This window comes from Myotis brandtii, unplaced genomic scaffold (genome assembly GCF_000412655.1).
Source record: "Myotis brandtii unplaced genomic scaffold, ASM41265v1 scaffold440, whole genome shotgun sequence".
Lineage (NCBI taxonomy): Eukaryota > Metazoa > Chordata > Mammalia > Chiroptera > Vespertilionidae > Myotis > Myotis brandtii.
This window is the reverse complement of record NW_005366834.1, coordinates 4494932-4514211: the sequence shown is the minus strand read 5'-3', so window position 1 is coordinate 4514211 and position 19280 is coordinate 4494932. Positions and strand designations below refer to the sequence as shown.

Sequence of the window (19280 nt, the reverse complement as noted above, 5' to 3'; positions counted from 1 at the left end):
TTGGCCCCACAGCAGAACAACCAGTTGCTATGACATGCACTGACCACCAGGGGGACGCTCAACACAGGAGCTGCCCCATGGTGGTCAGTGTGCTCCCACAGGTGGAGCGCTGCTGTGGTGGCAGGACCCTCTCCCGCCTCTGCAGCAGCACTAAGGATGTCCAACTGCCGGCTTAGGCCTGCTCCCCATCAGTTGGACATCCCCCGTGGGGCCCTGGACTGCAAGGGGGCATGGGCCGGGCTGAGGGACCCCCCTGAGTGCATGAATTTCATGCACTGGGCCTCTAGTAATAATAATAATAATGATAATAATAATAATAAATATTTCCTCTCTGATTTATTCTGGTTATCTAAATAATTCATCTGAACAAACTTAAGCTTTAATCAAACTGCTTTGATTGCCTTTTAATTAAGGCTGCATGTTGTATATTACAAATCTTTTTCTTGTGACTCCTCAATGAGAAAGTTAGAGAATTAGGCACACTTTTATTTGAATAATAAAAATCATTATTCCAGAGATGGGTTTGTTTCTCCCTTCATATTAAGTGTTTCTAACACGATGCACATTTTCCATACCTGCTTCGGTTTCAAAATTGCAGGAGTTTCACTGTCACAGGAGATAAATGGAGGTATCTGTTAAGTAGGCCCTTATGACTTTTAGATTCTCTAAAATCTAGTTCTGAGTTTGAACACATAAAATTACTTGGCAGATAGTTGCCCCAAACTTGTTTTTAGAAATATAGGTCAAGTATTTAATCATCAAACAACCACAGGTCTTTAACAGATTCACATTTTTCATGATAATAGAAAACCCTAGGGTTATTTTGTAGTAGAGAAGGTTATATTATTTCTAGTTCAAAAAATTGTGAAATGCTATTTTATTTAAATTATTGTTGGGGAGGGGGCCCTTATGTCTGAATACCTTTATTGTTATTTATTTTTATATTTTAAATCGCATTCATAACATGAATATATTGTTAATGGTTATATGAGCATGTACCTTAAGCTTTTCCCTTTTTTATTTCAAGCTTTTATTTACTACAAAATCAATTTGTACTGTATAAGCTGTCATTAATATTGATTTGCTATTGTGTACTAAATATATTCTATATGCATGCCTTTTGGTTAAAACTTTGCTGACATAATGAAATGCATTCTTCTTAATTAAAGAACAAACAATGTTTCTCTTTTTCCTGATTTGATGAATGCTTCAAATTATGTTATAAAAGCTTGCCAAACATTTTCCATTGTAAGTTTATTTTTTCTAATTTGCAAGAGGTTGTTTCAAAATGATTATACAGCATTTACTGAAAAGAGGCAATGTTTTGAATATTCAATTGTGTCACAAACATTCAATAAGCATATACTCATATATATTCTGTCCCTCTCTGATTTCATACACTCTCACTCTTCTCCTTGCTTCCTGCCCTCAGCTCCACAATGTTCTAGAAACTTCTTAAACATGCAAAATAAATATTTTATATTAAGAAGAAACCTCTTTATATTCATAAAAAATATCCTATTTGGATAGTTCCATCCCTTACTTCCTCAGGTAATTGTTTAAATGTCACCCCATCAGTGAAATCATCCCTGAAAATACTATGAAGTCACTGTCTACCTTCTCACCTTATGTTATTTTTCATCAACAACTTATGTCACCACCTCTGACTAATTGTTTTCCATAACTAGAACATCTTTATTGAAGGAGAACAACATGAACTCTGGTTTGTTCATTGGTATATACCAATGCCAAGGAAAGATGTCTGGAATACAGTAAGTAGACTCTTAATAAGCATCTGTTGAGTAAATAAATACATGAGTGAATAATCTGCTTTATGTCTCCAGAAAATACTCGCTTAAAAGTTAATAATCTCAGCTATAGTTTTTAAATATCGCCAACACAACCACCCCAACCATCATCACATACTCCCTAAACACACACACACACACACACACACACACACACACACACACAGACATTGAGTATTTGCTGAATTGTAGAGACTTGTACATTCACTACAGTACCTAACATTGGAGAACACAAGATACTGGAAATGGCTTGGCATGGGTTTTCCATAAAGAATGGTGAGCAAGATAGAAACTTGAAGTTGAGAGCATGTGAGAATTCTGAAGGCAGTAGGGGTTCAATTGAGTTGCTGTGATGTTGAGTAGCAGAAAAGCCGTGGCTATAGAAAAGCATGTGTTTGTTGTGGAAAGAATGAATTAAGTTCCTGTGAGCAAACTGGATGCCTACAGAAGGTGAGTTGGCCTAAAACACCTTGAAAGAAATTTGTGCAACAGGAAAGAGAGCCTGAATTAGATGGGAAATGAATTGTTTTAAATTGGAGTCAAGTGCTCTTGGAAATACCTGAAAGTAAGTTGTTATTGCCATACAGAAAATTCTAATTGTGAATGAAGTTATGGGATCTGTCCATGGTTCTACCAGGGGAAGCATCAATGATATCACAGAAAATGTTGCAGAAAGTGATGAGAGAAAAATAAAGGCATTGAGGTCTTCTAGATTGAACACATTCAATAAATTCTTCTTATATGTTTGCTATATATATTGCATAAAAACATTTGAGTCTGAAATTTGTTTTTAAAAAGGCAAGACTAAGCAAATGTTTAAGAAAACAAGAAGATCCACTTATACACACACAAACACAATGGCCTTCAAAAAGCAAAAATCTGATCTTTAAGAGAATACTTTTAAATTTATTCATGCTGCTAACTAAATATTTTAAGTGAAAGTATATAGAAACAGCAGTTGAAATTAACTGTCACTGTCATGAATAAGAACCAAATTATATTTGACAATCAAAGTTTCAGCTGTAAAGTGATATTTGGTGATTACTATAATTAAAAGCAAAAGAACAGTATGTTAACTTCACTAATGTATTGTTTGTTCAAATAAGTTACTTCTATATTGATGTGACTTATGCCATAGATACACTGCGATTATACCATTTAATTCTGGATACAGTTGATGAAAGACTTTTCAACCATGAAGTAATTATCATTTTAAAGAAAATTGTCAGTTTAAAATCATAGAAAAAATAAAGTCTACACTTCTTTAAAAATATCAGATATTTTCTCATTGCTTAAACTAGACTGTAGTAAGCAAAGAAATTAACATCAAACATAAAGCTATTTATAGCTCCTTAAATAACTATAGCAAACCATTTATTATAAATTGAAAGAATTATTTACTACCATATCCTAAAAATAGACTCAAGCTACTGAACATATCTAAATTAATATGGTATGTCAGTAGAAGAGACAGATTTTAAATATGAGTTTTATAAAACTATAGTTATAGAATTGGTTAATTATGTTCTTCTTTTAGAATATATTAAGAATATGTGTTGAAATATATTTATTAAAAGTTTAATGATTAGAAAATGATCTCTGTTAATATGTATCCCTACCTATATTTACATTTTTTCATAAATTTTATAATGATTTTTAGGAAATTATACTTCTATAGATAGAAGTAAAAATGTAAAAGCATCACATAATTTATAATGTTAGATATTACTCATAAAGTGATTATTTAAATAAGAAACCAACATAGTGAATATGAATATTTTTATTTTTTATATCTATCATTTTATTTCCATTCTCAATTCACAGAGTTAAATTTATCAAGTAACTATGCTTAATTAATGTTTATTTTCTGATACTAAATTAATCTAGACAATATTTATAAAATAACTATTTAAAGGCACTATAATATATACTTTTTAAAATATATATATATATTTTATTGTTTTCTTTCAGAGAGGAAGGGAGAGGGATAGAGAGTCAGAAACATCAATGACAGAGAAACATTGATCAGCTGCCTCCTGCACACTCCCCACTGGGCATGTGCCCACAACCAAGGTACATGCCCTTGACTGGAATCAAACCTGGGACCCTTGAGTCCACAGGCCAAATCGCTATCCACTGAGCCAAACCAGTTAGGGCTATACTTTTGATATTATACAATTTTTAACTCATTCTGAAATGTTTCCCCAACAACCTTGCACTATTAGTGGAGAGACAAATTATTCATGTCTCTATTTGAAAAAAAATAATACAAATGATTACATATGAAAATATTTAAAGTTCCAAAAGTAAAGTAATAATACTATATTTGTGAATACACTTTATGAAAAAAGAGTGCAGATATTTACAACCTAGTAAAATGATGTCTTTGACCTTGAGACTTACTTAGAAGACTACTTTCTCCTTTAGATGCCACTCTTTCTCCTGAGATGCTTCTGGTCACCATTCTTTACTATCTTGTCCAACCATTTATATAATCTCTCTTCTAACCAACTTTCTTCATCACTAACAATTTAATTGGAGAGTCTGAGACTCTCCATACCAAAATGTATATACATAAAAGCCTAAGCGACCGAACGACCGAACAACCGAACGACTGAACACTGGTCAACTGGTCACTATGACACGCACTGACCACTAGGGGGGAGACATTCAATGCAGAAGCTGCCCCCTGGTGGTCAGTGCACTCCCACAGCTAACCTCCCGCAGCCTGCCAAATTCCCGCTGTCCCTCCCTTGGCTGGCCAGCCCCAATCAGCCCTGATCTCCAGTCAGACAGAGAGACCCCACCCATGCATGAATTTGTGCACCAAATCTCTAGTAAATAAATAAAACAAATTGTTTCTTCATACTGAACTCTCTCTAGCCACCAGAATCTATCTTGTCTTTTCTTCTCAAGGAGTATTTTATATATAACTATTATAACTCTCTACTTACTATTAAACTATGCTGGTTCCTGCCTTAGAACCCACATAAATTGTTCTATATAAATTTACTACTTACATCATCAACCTGGCACTTTAAAACTTGATGTCCTCATATTCTCTTCTACTTTAATTCATTATTCTTCAATGTTCTCTGATTCTTCCACTCTCAGTAACTCTGCTGATTTACCTGAATTACCTCTACCACAAACACGGACACACTATTTTCATTAACCTCCTCTAAGACCTTTAAACTAGAATATGCAAGTCACTGACTAGACATAACAATTGTCAAGGTCTCACGCACTCTGCTCCTCACAGTGCAATTGTTTTCTTGCTCATTTCCTAATCTCTTGACCCAAATATTTTCTCCATTTATGTCAACTCTCCTTTTTCCAAATCATAAACTATAATTAGTGAGATCCAAACTCACTCTTGCCAATGTCATAAACATATTGGTTCTATTTTGTACTTCCCTTTCTTTGCATGACACTTGTTATAATAAAAATTTCATTTACATAGCTCCTACACATCTGAGCTTTCTATCATAATTTATACAAGCCACACAAATTTGGGGCCATTTAATAATTATGTTTTCCAATATCAACTTGGCTTACAAAATTGTATTGAAACCTTCTGTTTTTCTAGACAGCTTTCTGACAAAGTTTTCTCAATATTTATTTCAGAATTCTTTTCTCCACAAATGCCTGAATCTGGCATGCACTCACACATGACCAGCATATGACTAAGTTCCTATTTTGTGAGGACGTTAGAAGTCATTAGGTGCCATGAACCAATCCTTGCCCACCAATGTTTATCATCATCTTTGTTTCCTCCACTCCATATCCTCTCTATTATAATTTGAATCATTTTTATTTACATCTCAGATCTGTGTTTTTTTTAATTTAAATTATTTATTGTTCAAAGTATTACATATGTCTCCTTTTCCCCCATTGACCTCTCCTTGTCTACTCCAGCCCCTCTCAGAACTTTTTTAAAGAGCAATTATTTTCTTCCTTTTCTATGGGTCCAACCCCTCCTACACTAGCTCCTTCCTCTCAGTCTATAAACATATTCAGATCTTTTTCATCTAACCTACAAGCAAACAGAAAATAGCCAGTCATATTTTTCTCTGCACAAGCATCACTCTTCCATTCCACTTCCCACATCAGCACACTGCAGGCTGACTAAATTTCTCATCATCCAGCTGATATTGCTTTTCTAAGATCAAGTAATTTCCCACATTAAATCCAATTTATTGGGGTGACAATGGTTAACAAAATTATACAGATGCACAATTCCACAACACATCATCTGTTCACTGTATTGTTTATTCACCACCCCATGTTAACTCCCTGTCCTTCACCATTTATGCTCCTATACTTTCCTCTATCCCTCTTCACCTTCCCTTCCCCCAGCAATCTCCACACTGTTGTCCATGAGGTTTTACTCTTTCTTATTATTTTTTGCTCCATCCCACCCCCAGCTGTCAGCTGGCTGTCTATGAGTCTGTGACTATTTTGAATGTTACTTCATTTTACTCATTAAATTCCACATATAAGTGAAATCATATCTCAGTTTTCTACAATTATTGACAGTAGATATTATCTTCTGGTTGGAAATAATCAGTCCTTGCCTTCAATATCAATAGTTGTGTTTTGTTTGGTTATTTCTTATTGATGTCTTGTATTCGTCTTTTTGCTAATTTTGTTTCCAGTTGTCATAGTGTAACACCACCTGGTCCGTTCTCCCAAAATATTTATTTTGGCCAGAAAATTTTATCTCAAAATAGAGGAGAAATACTGTATGGCTAGCAGTGAGTTTAATGGCTTTGGTTGCTTCCTGACAGTAGCAGAATGGACATCCATCTTTCTCATCAGCTGTATAGTCATAGTTTCTGATAAAGGACATGTACTTAGGTAGCTTCATAAAGGTCAATTCATATACAGAAGGGTTCCAATCATACATTGATAAATTATCTGATTGACAGTTCATCGATATTCATTGTTTAAAAAAGAGGCCTTTGTCATTTCATTTTATTTTTCATATGAGGATGGACTATGGGAGAAAAGAAACCTGGGACATATTAAAAGGCTGGTAGCACTTTAATTTGATTTTCATGTAGATAGAATCAGATTACTGGTTAAAAAGTTAGCCCAGATTTTAGAATCACAAGTTGTTTGCTGAAGTCAGAGAAAAATTGATATTATTGGATTGGAGATATCACGCAAACCTTATCTAGGTGATGTAATATTCTCTCTCAGTGAATATTCCCAGTCTCCACAAAGCCCTGAAAGCCTAAAGCTATGCACTAATTAGGATTAGCACATTGAGGAGACGTGCTTCCCAGGCTGGGCTTTTCCATTTAAGACCAGGGGTAATTTCAGATAGAAGATGAAGCTAAGGCCTCAACAATGTTTTCTCCATTATTGTTACTTTTGGTGCCATAAAAAAAAAAATCTTTACTTTGGTCATTTAATAGATTTTCTTAAAAATATCATTTATCATTAAATAGTTACTTTTTTCTATTTTAATAGCTGTATCTTATTTCCTATCAATAATATAGAAAATTGTTAGTAAATCTGGTGGTATCATTATAATCATCAATAATTACAATGATAGCATTTTCATTTTTAATTCTGTACATTTTTTTTGTCTTTTCTTTTTTGTCTCCAACTGTCTTTTTTTGGACTAATTTGTTTTCTCTCTTAGTTATCTGTTTTTTTGTGTGTGTGGTTGTGTTTCTGGGCAAGGAGCCCAGACTGATATAATTTTTGTTTGTTCCTCATACAGTGTCCCAGATTCCGCTTTGAGAGAATCACTGTAAATTAATAATATGATTATAGTGTTACCTCCATTATTTATTTTCTGTAGAACCCAGCACATTAAGCTATATTATTCATAGTACTTAGCTATGAATAAGGATATAGTTTTGTTAGTTTTTAGACATTGCAGTTACAAGCATTTATTTCTTTTTCTTTAGTATATTAGAAATATAAAATTATCTCTTTTAGAAATATAAAATAGAACTGGTGAGTTTTTCTAGATTTATTAGGCAGTGAAGTTCTTTATGCTCCAGGTTGTATGATGTCCCATCTGTTAGAAATAATACTTCCCATTTACTAGTACATCTTTGCTAATAATTGTATGTGCATAAGAGAAAGCCTTGCGGATCAGTGTAGGACACCAAGAGGTCCACTATACTATGAATCAGGGCATCGGAGACACAGCTCTGCATTATCCTTAAGGTACTGAAGGACTTAGAGAAATTGCATCGAGGAGGCTGGGCCTATAAATTACTGGCAACATTTTAAAATCATTCTCAAAATCAAAGTTCCCTATTCCTTTGACATTCAACCCCCAAATAATCTGCTCTTTTTATTTCAGGGACTAGGGAAACTGAGCTTCCTGATATAGAAATTTATTACTGTCATCTTATTGGTTATAAACAAAAGTAAACTCTAGTTTTCCATTGATGATTGATGACCATCTTGTTAAACCCAATAATTGACTTAGCTTTACTAGGAGTTTTTGGTATGCTCACATCCTACCTATGCTTTCATTTCATATATCAATGAATTATTATTATTATCACTTTATTTGTGATATTATGTTTTAATTGTGCTTTACCTGATTCTTCAGGATTACTCAATTTTATACATTGATTTTGATCATTCCAAGTTTTTTGGGATTGGTTGCCTTATTTTATATTATATACTGTTGATCTAGAATCTAGCAGAGCAGTTTTTTAAAATATCTTATTGATTTTTTACAGAGAGGAAGGGAGAGATATAGAGAGGTAGACACATCAATGAGAGAGAAACATCGATCAGCTGTCTCCTGCACACCTCCTACTGGCGATGTGCCCACAACTAAGGTACATGCCCTTGACCGGAATCGAACCTGGGACCTTTCAGTCTGCAGGCCAATGCTTTATCCACCGAGCCAAACCAGTTAGGGCAGCAGTTTTTGTTTTGTTTTGTTTGTTTGTTTTTTATTCATCTTGTTCCTCTCATAAAACAGAGGAAAAATATCATTAGAAAGTCTTAACAGCCTAAAGCATCATGGGGAAAATTATCCTGAAGATACAAGTGTGATAAAAATGTACACAGACAAGGAAAAAGGAGATAAGAAAAAGTATGGGTATTAAAACTCTGTCACTGGTGAAATGATTGTTCAATACACTTAGCAGGAGATCTATAACAGAGGGCCCAACAAGTGATTAGGGTTTGTATTCATTATTTCTTGGCATTGGTAGGTGTGATAGTGAGCCCCACTCCTTCATGGCCACTGCAGTCACTTGTTGAAGTATTTTTATAGATAAAATCTCACCTGTATACAAAACCTAAAATCAAAATTGTGTAATTGTGTAATGTGATTTTTAAATGATGTAACAAATATATAGGACTTTAGGAGGTTTAGTTCCCCCTAGTGGTAACCAATAAAAAATTCAATGAAATTCAATAAAAGGGCTCTATAAAAGTAGTTTCAAGCTACTTAGAAATACTTGATAATCCCATCAATTTACAAATTTTGACACTGGGCCTAGAGGCATTATGAAAAGATTAAAAATCTGCATAATAGCAAAGAAAGATGTTATGATTTCCAGATAAATAAATTAAAATATATTGGTTTCTTTATTTACTTCAGATTAAGACAAAAACCATTTTCAATATCCTAACTTTAATACATTTATGAGTATATAATAAAAACTTAAGTTATAGTAATAATAGTAATTTTTAAGCCACATCAGTAGATGTCTACTGTTATGGAAGAATGGGTACCAAAATGTAAAGTCTAAAATAATAATGTTAATTTAATAAAAAACAACACTAAGTCTTCTAAGAATTTTTGTCAAACATGAACACAAGAAATTCACTGTCATTAAGACTAGATAGCAAAACAAACAAAGCAGTTCTAAAATGATTTTATTAAAATACTTGAAAGAGTCATCTCTCTTTTTTTAATAAAGACATTTGTATTGGTGCCCTTTGCTTGCAGGCTGAGCCTAGAATAAGAAGGCAATTTGAGGACTGAATTTGATAATTTCCCTTACTGTCACAAATGATCTATATGTTTCATTAGTTTATAAACCTAAGTCCTTAGGCAATCGATTCTTGAAGATAGTATAAATTAAATCTTCATATATGAAATAAACATAACTATATTACAGATGTAAGTATGATATGTTAAAAATGAAACAAAATCAGTGTCTAGTTAACTTTAAATCACAGTTACTGGGTTTTGTTAGAATGTCATTAAACTTCTTTTCTGTTAATTTAGAATGTGTGCCCAAATTTATTTTGAAATTGTGTATATATTAACCAATTTCAATCGTTATGAACACATTGCAGTTTTTACCATCAAGACTCTATTTTTCCCTTTATAATAGTCACCTTGACAAATATAATATAATTTGCCTTTTACCTGTTTATAAGAGCTATATTGAGACAAAGACACATCTCATTGATATAGTTTATAAGGATATAAAGACTAATATTTTTAAGAAAAGTTAGCAAAACTAAAACCATTATTTCAATACATTTTATTTTATTTATGTAATTGAAAAGTGCTTTTCAACAACATATGCTGATTAGATAAAGCATTCACTCTGAGGACAACAAAATACTTTGAATGGGGAATATGAGATAACTATATTTATAGTTTTGTCTTTGACAAAGAGTACTGTATTTTAATTGAGGAAGGTCATATTTTACAGGTAATCGATAGTCAACCAGTTCCTTCAGTAAAAATAAATGTATATCTTGTAGATAACAATAAAAAAGAAAACCAATTGAAATCAAGTTAGTCAAATTGACTTTAAAAAATCAAAGTTCATCAATATCTCCACCCTCTCTAAGATACAGAACATTTACCTTAAATCATCCTTACTAATGGCTATGAACTGAATCACATTTTCTCAAATTCATATGTAGAAGCCCCAACCCACAATGTGATAGTTTTGGAAATAGGGTCTTTGGAAAGTAGTTAGGTTTAGATGAGGTAAAGAAGGTGGGACCCATAGAATGAGATTAGCACCCTGTGAAAAGAGACATCAGAGCGCGTGCCCTCTTTCTTTCTTCTTGCCCTGTGAGAACACAGCAAGAAGGTGGCCATCTGAAAGCCAATAAGAGAGCCTTCCCCAAAACTAACCATGGAAGCATCTTGATCTTAGACTTATAGCCTTTAGAACTGTGACAAAGTAAATTTCTGTTGTGTAAGCTACCTAGTCTATGGTAGTTTGTTTTGAAAGGCCAAGCTAAGACATTAGTCCTTCAAATCATGACGAATAATATTTCAGTTCTGTCTAGTTTCCTCATCCATGTGTGTGTGTGTGTGTGTGTGTGTGTGTGTGTGTATGTGTGTGTGTGTGTATAGTATTCGGTGCATGGATTTGTGCATGGGTGGGGTCCCTCTGGGTGGCTTGCAGGGATTGGGCCGAAACCCGCAGTCCAATGCCACCTGCAGCTCCTACCTGCTGCTCCTACTCATCCCAGCCTCACTGTGCCTGTTGCTGGCTCACTCCCAATCAGTCCCCATTGGGAGAGGCTTGTGCTTCAGCAATAGTGCTCACCAGCCATGAGCCCTAAGTCTGGCACCCTCCCAAGGGGAGTGGCCTGCAGGATCAGGATGAAACAGGCTCTCCAACATCCCCCGAGGGGTCCCGGATTGTGAGAGGGCACAGGTCAGGCTGAGGGACCCCACCAGTGCACGATCTGTCAAGGGAGGGACCTCAGGAGGGCTCCAGGGCATGCCTGGCCCACCTCCCTCAGTCCCGATTGGCCGGACCCCAGCAGCAAGCTAACCTATTGGTCGGAGCATCTGCCCCTTGGTGATCACTGCAGGTCATAGGGAGTGGTTGAGCATCCCTAGCATGTCATTAGCATATTACACTTTGATTGGTTGTTCTGCCATTTGGTCCATTTGCATATTACCCTTTTATTATATAGGATAATAGGATATATATATATTAGTTTATATATATATTAGTTTATATGTGATAGTAGTATACATTTATTATATATTAGTGAAACATGTCTATATGTACAATAATTTTATAATCTATGCCTATTCACAGGTTTACTAGATTAATGCCCTTGTATGTTGTATTGCTTTTGTTCTATTTCAGTTTTTCTGTAGTTTTTTTTAGTAAGTGTACACAGCAAAATACTATTTTTGAACTTTTATTTCTCTCTTTTAATGATTGTTTAACTAGTTAGATATTCTATATTGACAGATATTGCCTATAAAAACAGTAAATATTCTTCTATTATCTTGTTTTCTCTTTTTTTCTTGTTAGTTGTATGCAATGCATTTATTTTCTGATTGTTTTAAATAACTTGTTGTTTGGTATAGTTTCATGATATAAATTTAGGAATGGGTTTGTTTTCCTTATTCTAAACATGCTTGATATTATTCTACAATTTTAGTATGATGATTTTCTTCATTTTTGTTTTTTCTACTATCATAAAAATTTTAGTGTTAGATAGATTGTAAACTTAATTCTCATTCATCCCTGAATCCTTATTATCACAATGTAATTTTGCAGTTTTCCCTATAAGGTTTAATGTCTACTTTTTTTATCCGCTTAAATCAGATCTGGTGTAGAGTGTCTTTTGGTCCAAAGAATATGGTAGAAGTGATGCCATTCCAGACTTGACCTTGGCATCAAAAGCCTTTGAGCACTTCAATCTCTCTTCCTGCCTCTCTCTCTCTCATGTGCATACACCATAAGAATAAGACTGCCATACTACAGGGGAATAAAAAAATGGAACAAAATGAGTCTTAGGTGAGCCAATTTTATAACAGTCAACTCTCAGCCGACCCATCAATTGATCACAGACGGATGAATGAGCCCAGAGTAAATAAGGTGATCCAGGCTCAGGTTTACAGGAACATCCAAGCACTTATAAACACCTGCTAAATCCTTATTCATTTTCTCTTTGAGTATATTTTCTACAACATTTTCTCTAATTTTTCCTTTGGCATTCCTATTCATTATAATCTACACCTATTTCTCCAAATTCTCCATTTATCTTAATTAGTTTTTCACACTGTCTGTCATTTTGTCTCTAAATGATATATTCTGGGTAATTTACTGTGCCTATATTTTTTATCATGAGTTCCCATGTAAGGTATGTTTAATTAAAATTTCTTTACATCAATCCTATTATTCTCATTTGAAATTCAAAACTATCAAAGAAAAAAAGAAAAAAAAAGAAAAATAAGGAGAAAATAATAAACCCTATATTAGCAAAACCTAAGTAATAGGATAAAAGACAAGAAACTGAGGATGTTTTCTGAATATGAATCTCTAGTTATATATGAACTTGATATAAAATGCACATTGGTTTAAATTACCCACCAGAAGAGAAATTCACTCTTCTAATACCTACATTTTAAGGTGTTCACTGAATTTTGACAATGTTTTCTTCAAACCTCTAATAAGTAGAAAATCACTTTAAAAATTCTAAAAGAGTTAACTTTTGAAAGTTTATTGTCCAGGATTTAAAATCCAGTAAAAATAGTGACTTGATTATTCTTCCACTTTGAAACAACCAAAAATACAGAAAAATTATGAAGCAATCATTTTCAAAATAGTAGACATCACCAATCAACCACAGTGATCTCTCACATATGGAAATAAACAAGGTAAGCACAGAAATGGTCTTGAGAGAATTCCAAAGCAACAGCTCAAGGAGTTCAAGGCGTTCAAGGAGAGGGAAAGCGGGAGAAGCCCGGGAAATTCTCTGAAAGAAGAACATAGATTTAAGAAACCAGGGAGAACAAAGGGGCTAGAGACATTGAAGACCAGCGTACTGTTGAGGAGAGAGCTACACAAAAGCAGTACCTCAGAAATCTGCAGCAGGTAGCCCTGGGGAAATTAGTTGAACATCAATAAACGCATTCATGTTGCCTGGCCTGCATGCCTCGGTGGTTGAGCATCAAACTATGAACCAGGATGTCACAGTTGTGTTCCTGGTCCGGACACATGTCCTGGTTGTGGGCTCGGTCCCTAGTGTGGGGAATGCAAGAGGCAGCTGATCAATGATTCTCTCTCATCATTGATGCTTCTATTTCTTTCTCTCCCTTTCTCTCTGAAATCAATAAAATATACTTAAAAAATTAATAAACACATTCCTGTAAGGAAACTATCAGCAGGCAGAAATAGAAGCAGCAGTTAGGACTTTCACACAGGCCCAAGCACAGTGCCCTGTCACCCACATTGGAATCCTCATGATTCACGTACCATGAGCCAAAACCTTAGAAGGATGTTGCCTCAGCAGTAGGAAATAATAGCTTTAGACTAAATGCTGCTATGGACTCACATAACAAATTTTGAAATCAAGACAAAAAATAATGAAACAATTTCTATGTCACTTAACTGCATCACATTAAAAGCTCAAGAATATTTATAAAAATACAAAAATATCAAACACCAACAAGGAAAAATCCCCAATCCTTGGAATCCAATTAAAGAATTACTAGGAATGAATACAGACAGGAAAATATAACCCATAAAAACTGATGCAAGACTCTTAAGTGACTATGTATTAGAAGAACAGACATTGTTTTAATATTTTTAATATGATTTGACCATGAAAAGGAAAAATAGACAAAAATAATAATTGTTCACACTAAAGAAAAAAAACAAAAGAAGATTATTCAGTGTGGATTTAATTTGTTAGGTTTTTTAGGACAAAGCTATATGTTTCAATTTTACCATAAAAACTAAAAAAATCAGCAAACTTAAAATGTAAAAAAATAAGTTGGCAATGAGAAAAAATGGCTCTTAACATGATTTTTTATTGAAACTATGTGTAAGAATTAATTGAAGCATGCTGTCTTACATTTGTAGGGGCTCTACTCTGTGAGAGATGAATATATGTAATCCATTAAGGACTCAGTAAACTAATGTTTTAGTCTGAATTCTGACCTCTATTTTATTCTGCTTGTTTGTAAAAGAAAGACCTATTTCATATGATCTTAGGAGTAGAAAAGTATTTTGGGAAAGTTTAATAATATGGAAAAAATCCAAAGCTCAAAGAAATAAATAAAGTCATATGTACATGTTAAATTAGTTAGGTTGAAAATTATTAGGACTTCTCTCTTTTTCCCTTTATGTTAAATACATTGCTACCAAATTAGAGCAATTTTTAAATTTTTATTTATACTTTTCTTTGAAATCTGAAAAAACACACATGATAATATCATATCTGTACTCTACCTTTGGGTAACAGATGATGGTAAAAAATGTTAGAAAGAGATATTTTTAAAGAGATATTTATGTGCCAAGTATTATATTATTAACTTCTCAAAACAAACACTGTTTTGTTGAAGTGTGTTTTTTTTGTCTGTTTGTTTTTGTAGATGGCATAATTAAGATATACTTTAAAAATATATATTTTATTGATTTCAGAAAGGAAGAGAGAGGGAGAAAGAGATAAAAACATCAGTGATGAGAAAGAATAATAGATTGGCTGTCTTCTACATGTCTCCCACTAGGGATCAAGTTCGCAAAACGGGCATTTGCCCTGACCTGGGATGGAACCATGACCTCCTGGTTCATAGATTGATGCCCAACCACTGAGCCATGCCAGCTGGGCCACACTTTTCTTAACTTTAGTAGCTAGTAAGTGCCAGGACAGAGATCTAAACCCAGATCTCATGTCACTCTGACACCAAAGCCCATATTGAAGCATATCTTTTTTTGCATTATATTTGTCCTAAAAGCTGATGAGACGCTTGATGGAGTGTCTGCACATGGTGTGAGTATATGTATTACACACTTATTCTCCTGGCTGAGCGATAATTTAGGGATGAAGCCTTATAGATGCTTTGATGGCAAAAATGAGGTCTTAACCTCCATAAAAGTATCATTCCTAGCTCTCCAGAGACATGTTTTCACATTTTAAAATATATAAATCCTGCCCTAGCTGGTTTGGCTCAGTGGATAGAGCATTGGCCTGCGGACTGAAGTGTCCCGGGTTCGATTCTAGTCAGGGGCACATGCCTAGGTTGTGGGCTCGATCCCCAGTGGGAGTCGTGCAGGAGGCAGCCGATCAATGATTCTCTCATCATTGATGTTTCTGTCTCTCTCTCCTTCTCCCTTCCTCTCTGAAATATATATATATATATGTAACACAGACAGTTAGCCGGCAGTGGAAGGGGTGGGGGGACTCAAGGAAACACAAAATCACTTGAATGTTTTTAAAGGCACCATTGAAATTCTCAATAAATTTTTGTTACCTAAATCTGATTTCTAAAAAATTAGTCATCAAGAAGTTGGGATGATGAAAGGTATAGCTTTACTCATGGGCATACATAGGATACATTGCATATGCTAGACTCTGTCTCAGTGCAATCCCTGACTGCAAAGGTGTCAACTATGTCTAGTCCCTGTTTGGGCCCATTTTCAGCATTAAAACTTCATTAAGGAACATCGGTGTAAAATCCATAATTCAGATTTAATAATTATGAACATTTTGGCATATATATATTTTAACTATATATTTTGATAAACACTTTTATAGAAAATCCCAAGTATGATGAAATTCCCCACTAAATAGTTTAGCATAAACCTCTAAAAAGTAAAGATATTTTCTTACAAGTATAAATGATTAGTCATTCTTTACCATCTAGCACTCTAAATAGAAATATGTCTCTAAATATATTTTTACATTTTTGTTACTCCAATCAGAATCCAGAGTCCCTGAATTGAACTTGATTGAGACGGTCTCTTAAACTTTAAGAAAATACGATTTAATATTAAACCCAAATAAGGTGAAATTCTTAAATGAAATAAATATATCATTGTACTATACCTAATGATTATGCTTATCACTGTAACCTGGACCAGTGAAACTTTGTAAAGAAATGGCCCGATTCAAGGATTGGCACTTGGGAACCTCCATTCCACTCCACCAATAATTATCAAATAACTAGAGGCCTGGTGCACAAAATTCGTGCATGGGGGGGGTCCCTCAGCCCTGCCTACACCCTCTTGGGGGATGTCCGATTGGCAGTCAGACATCCCTCTTGCAATCTGGGAATGCTGGCTCCTAACCGCTTATCTGCCTGCCTGCCTGCCTGATAGCCCCTAACCACTCTACCTGCCTGCCTGATCGCCTCTAACCACTCTGCCTGCCTGCCTGATTGCCCCTAATCGCTCTCCCCTGCTGGCCTGATTGCCCCTAACTGCTGTCCCCTCCTGGCCTGATCTCCCCTCACCACCTCTGCCTCAGCCCCGCCATCGTGGCTTTGTCTGGAAGGACATCCGGTAGGGTATCTGGGAGACGTCCGGTCTATCTGGTCTAATTAGCATATTACCCTTTTATTAGTATAGATGAGCCTGAGGACAGACAGGATGTGTTAGTTACTCAAGATCACACTGCTAAAAAGAGTGAATAGAAAGAGCGGGCAGAAATGCTGTCAGTATGGCCAGTCTTTAAAATAGTGAGCATTATGTAGTGTTTAGGTGTTTTATTCAGGATATAAATACTTTCTCAAATATTACAATTTCAACATATGATTGACAAAAGCAAGTAAATATCATTTACCATAAATTACCAGCTACGAAATATCTAATAAACTCTATTGAAGGGGACTGAATCTTAGGTTTGAAATTTCATTTTATATTATCTAACCTAATATAACAATGGAGTTTTCAGAATCAAACTGTCAATCAAAGTGATGAACATAGGTATACACTTAATATTTTTCTGTTCAAAAAAGAATCTCCAATATGATAATGAGTACTGCTGGGTGCCTATCAGATTTGTCATTTGCAAGCGATGTACTGGCTCCAAATACACATATGGTATCATCTTCATGATTTTAAGAGTGCAAGAGAATAACCAGAAGACATTCATATAAATTGCATACTTCTACTACAATAAGCAAATCTCTATTTTTGATAGTCTTAAAGATTCAATAAATTAATATAAGTATATGAAATTGAAATAAATTCATGATTTGTACTGGGTAAAAATAAACGTAATAAAATTTGCTTATGATAAATAGATGCAAATGTTATATGTTTCTTGATACTTTATGGTTTTCAAAACTTCTGAAATAAGGAAAGTTAATTGAATTTAGTTGAATTGACATGGTATAATAATGTTATCAAGTACATTTTGTCACCCAACTTTGAAAATCAAATACCAGTGGGATAAATGCAGCATCTAGGTAATCTCCCAAATGAAGGCTAATCCAAGAGAAAAAAAAGTCATCTTCTATTTCTTTAATTTATTCAGCCTTTAAGCAACAGATTTAATGTCTAACTGCATAAAGCAACAGTTTGACAGGAAACATCAAAACTTAAAGATCTTATGTTCTGTCTCAGTGTCTCACTGGTGCTTATGTTTGACATCAAACCAGAACTAAATAGCCGTTTAATAGCAGATCTGTCTTCAGCTCTGCACAAAGGCTTTTGTTGTCCTTGCACAGCAGGTTTAATAAATAAAACTTGCACCCATGCTAAAATTGGCCCCAGACTTTATTTTACCATTTTACAAAACAATATGGATACACCATTTCTGCAATAAAGTTGCAGTAGATAGCATTATGTTGCAGTATATTCTAGTTTAAAATAAGGAAAGCTGTATCAAAAGAGGTCCCAAATGTTTTTATGTCCCCATAAATATGTCTGTATTTGAATCTCAAAATAAATGTGACTAAAAAACGACTTATTTTTCTGAGATAAAATAAAAAGCACAGCAATGGGGAAAGAAAGTAAAAAGAATAGGTTCCAAACAGGGCCAGTGGCAATGTAAGAGGAAGTTCTAATATTATAGCCAGAAAACCTAAGTGCAAATGCCCACTTGATCTAGATTGAATTGTTCAATAAGTTCTTCAATGAAGAAATGAGGATATTAATATCTACCTTATTAGATTATGGCGAACATTCAGAGAGATAACTAAACTACACTGCAGTGTCTGTCACAGTGCATGACTTAATTATGCAATAACCCATAAGGTTGAATAACGTGAAGAGATAAGCCACGGCCCCTCTTTAAAAATTCCAAACCACACACACACAAACACATACACATATAAAGCACAGGTCTGTTGTAGAAGATAAGATTGTAGCATTTGAGTCATTTCTTGGCAATTATGCTTAGAGAGCTCTGAATCTTCACTGCAATACAGAATTAAATTTCAGAAGGCAGTAACGGATCGCTAATATAGCAACAGCAAATGTTATAACCATTGGGCTTCACCAAAACAAGACCTTAAGAAAAGAGGACATGGCAATATTGAGCTTCTGTGATGGGCTGGGATGTGTGGCCAAGTGGTGAGCTGGAGGATAACTGTCAAAATGTTGGGAAGTTTAAGGTTGGGCAGCAGTTATGGAATTATGAAAATATCCATCTAATCTAATAAAAGACAAACATGCAAATTGACCATACCTTCCCTATGCCTTAAGCCACGCCCACCAGCCAATCAGAGCAACTATATGCAAATTAACCCAACCAAGATGGCAGCCGGCAGCCATGCAGCTGGAGCAAGCAGGAGGCTTGGTTGCCCCA

General features: G+C 34.6%; 1 protein-coding gene across 3 annotated transcripts in view; it reads right to left on the bottom strand.

The window, feature by feature from the left end:
- CDH18 (cadherin 18, type 2) overlaps nt 1-19280 on the bottom strand; it is a 686463-nt gene that overhangs the window by 485258 nt on the left and 181925 nt on the right. The window lies entirely within an intron of this gene.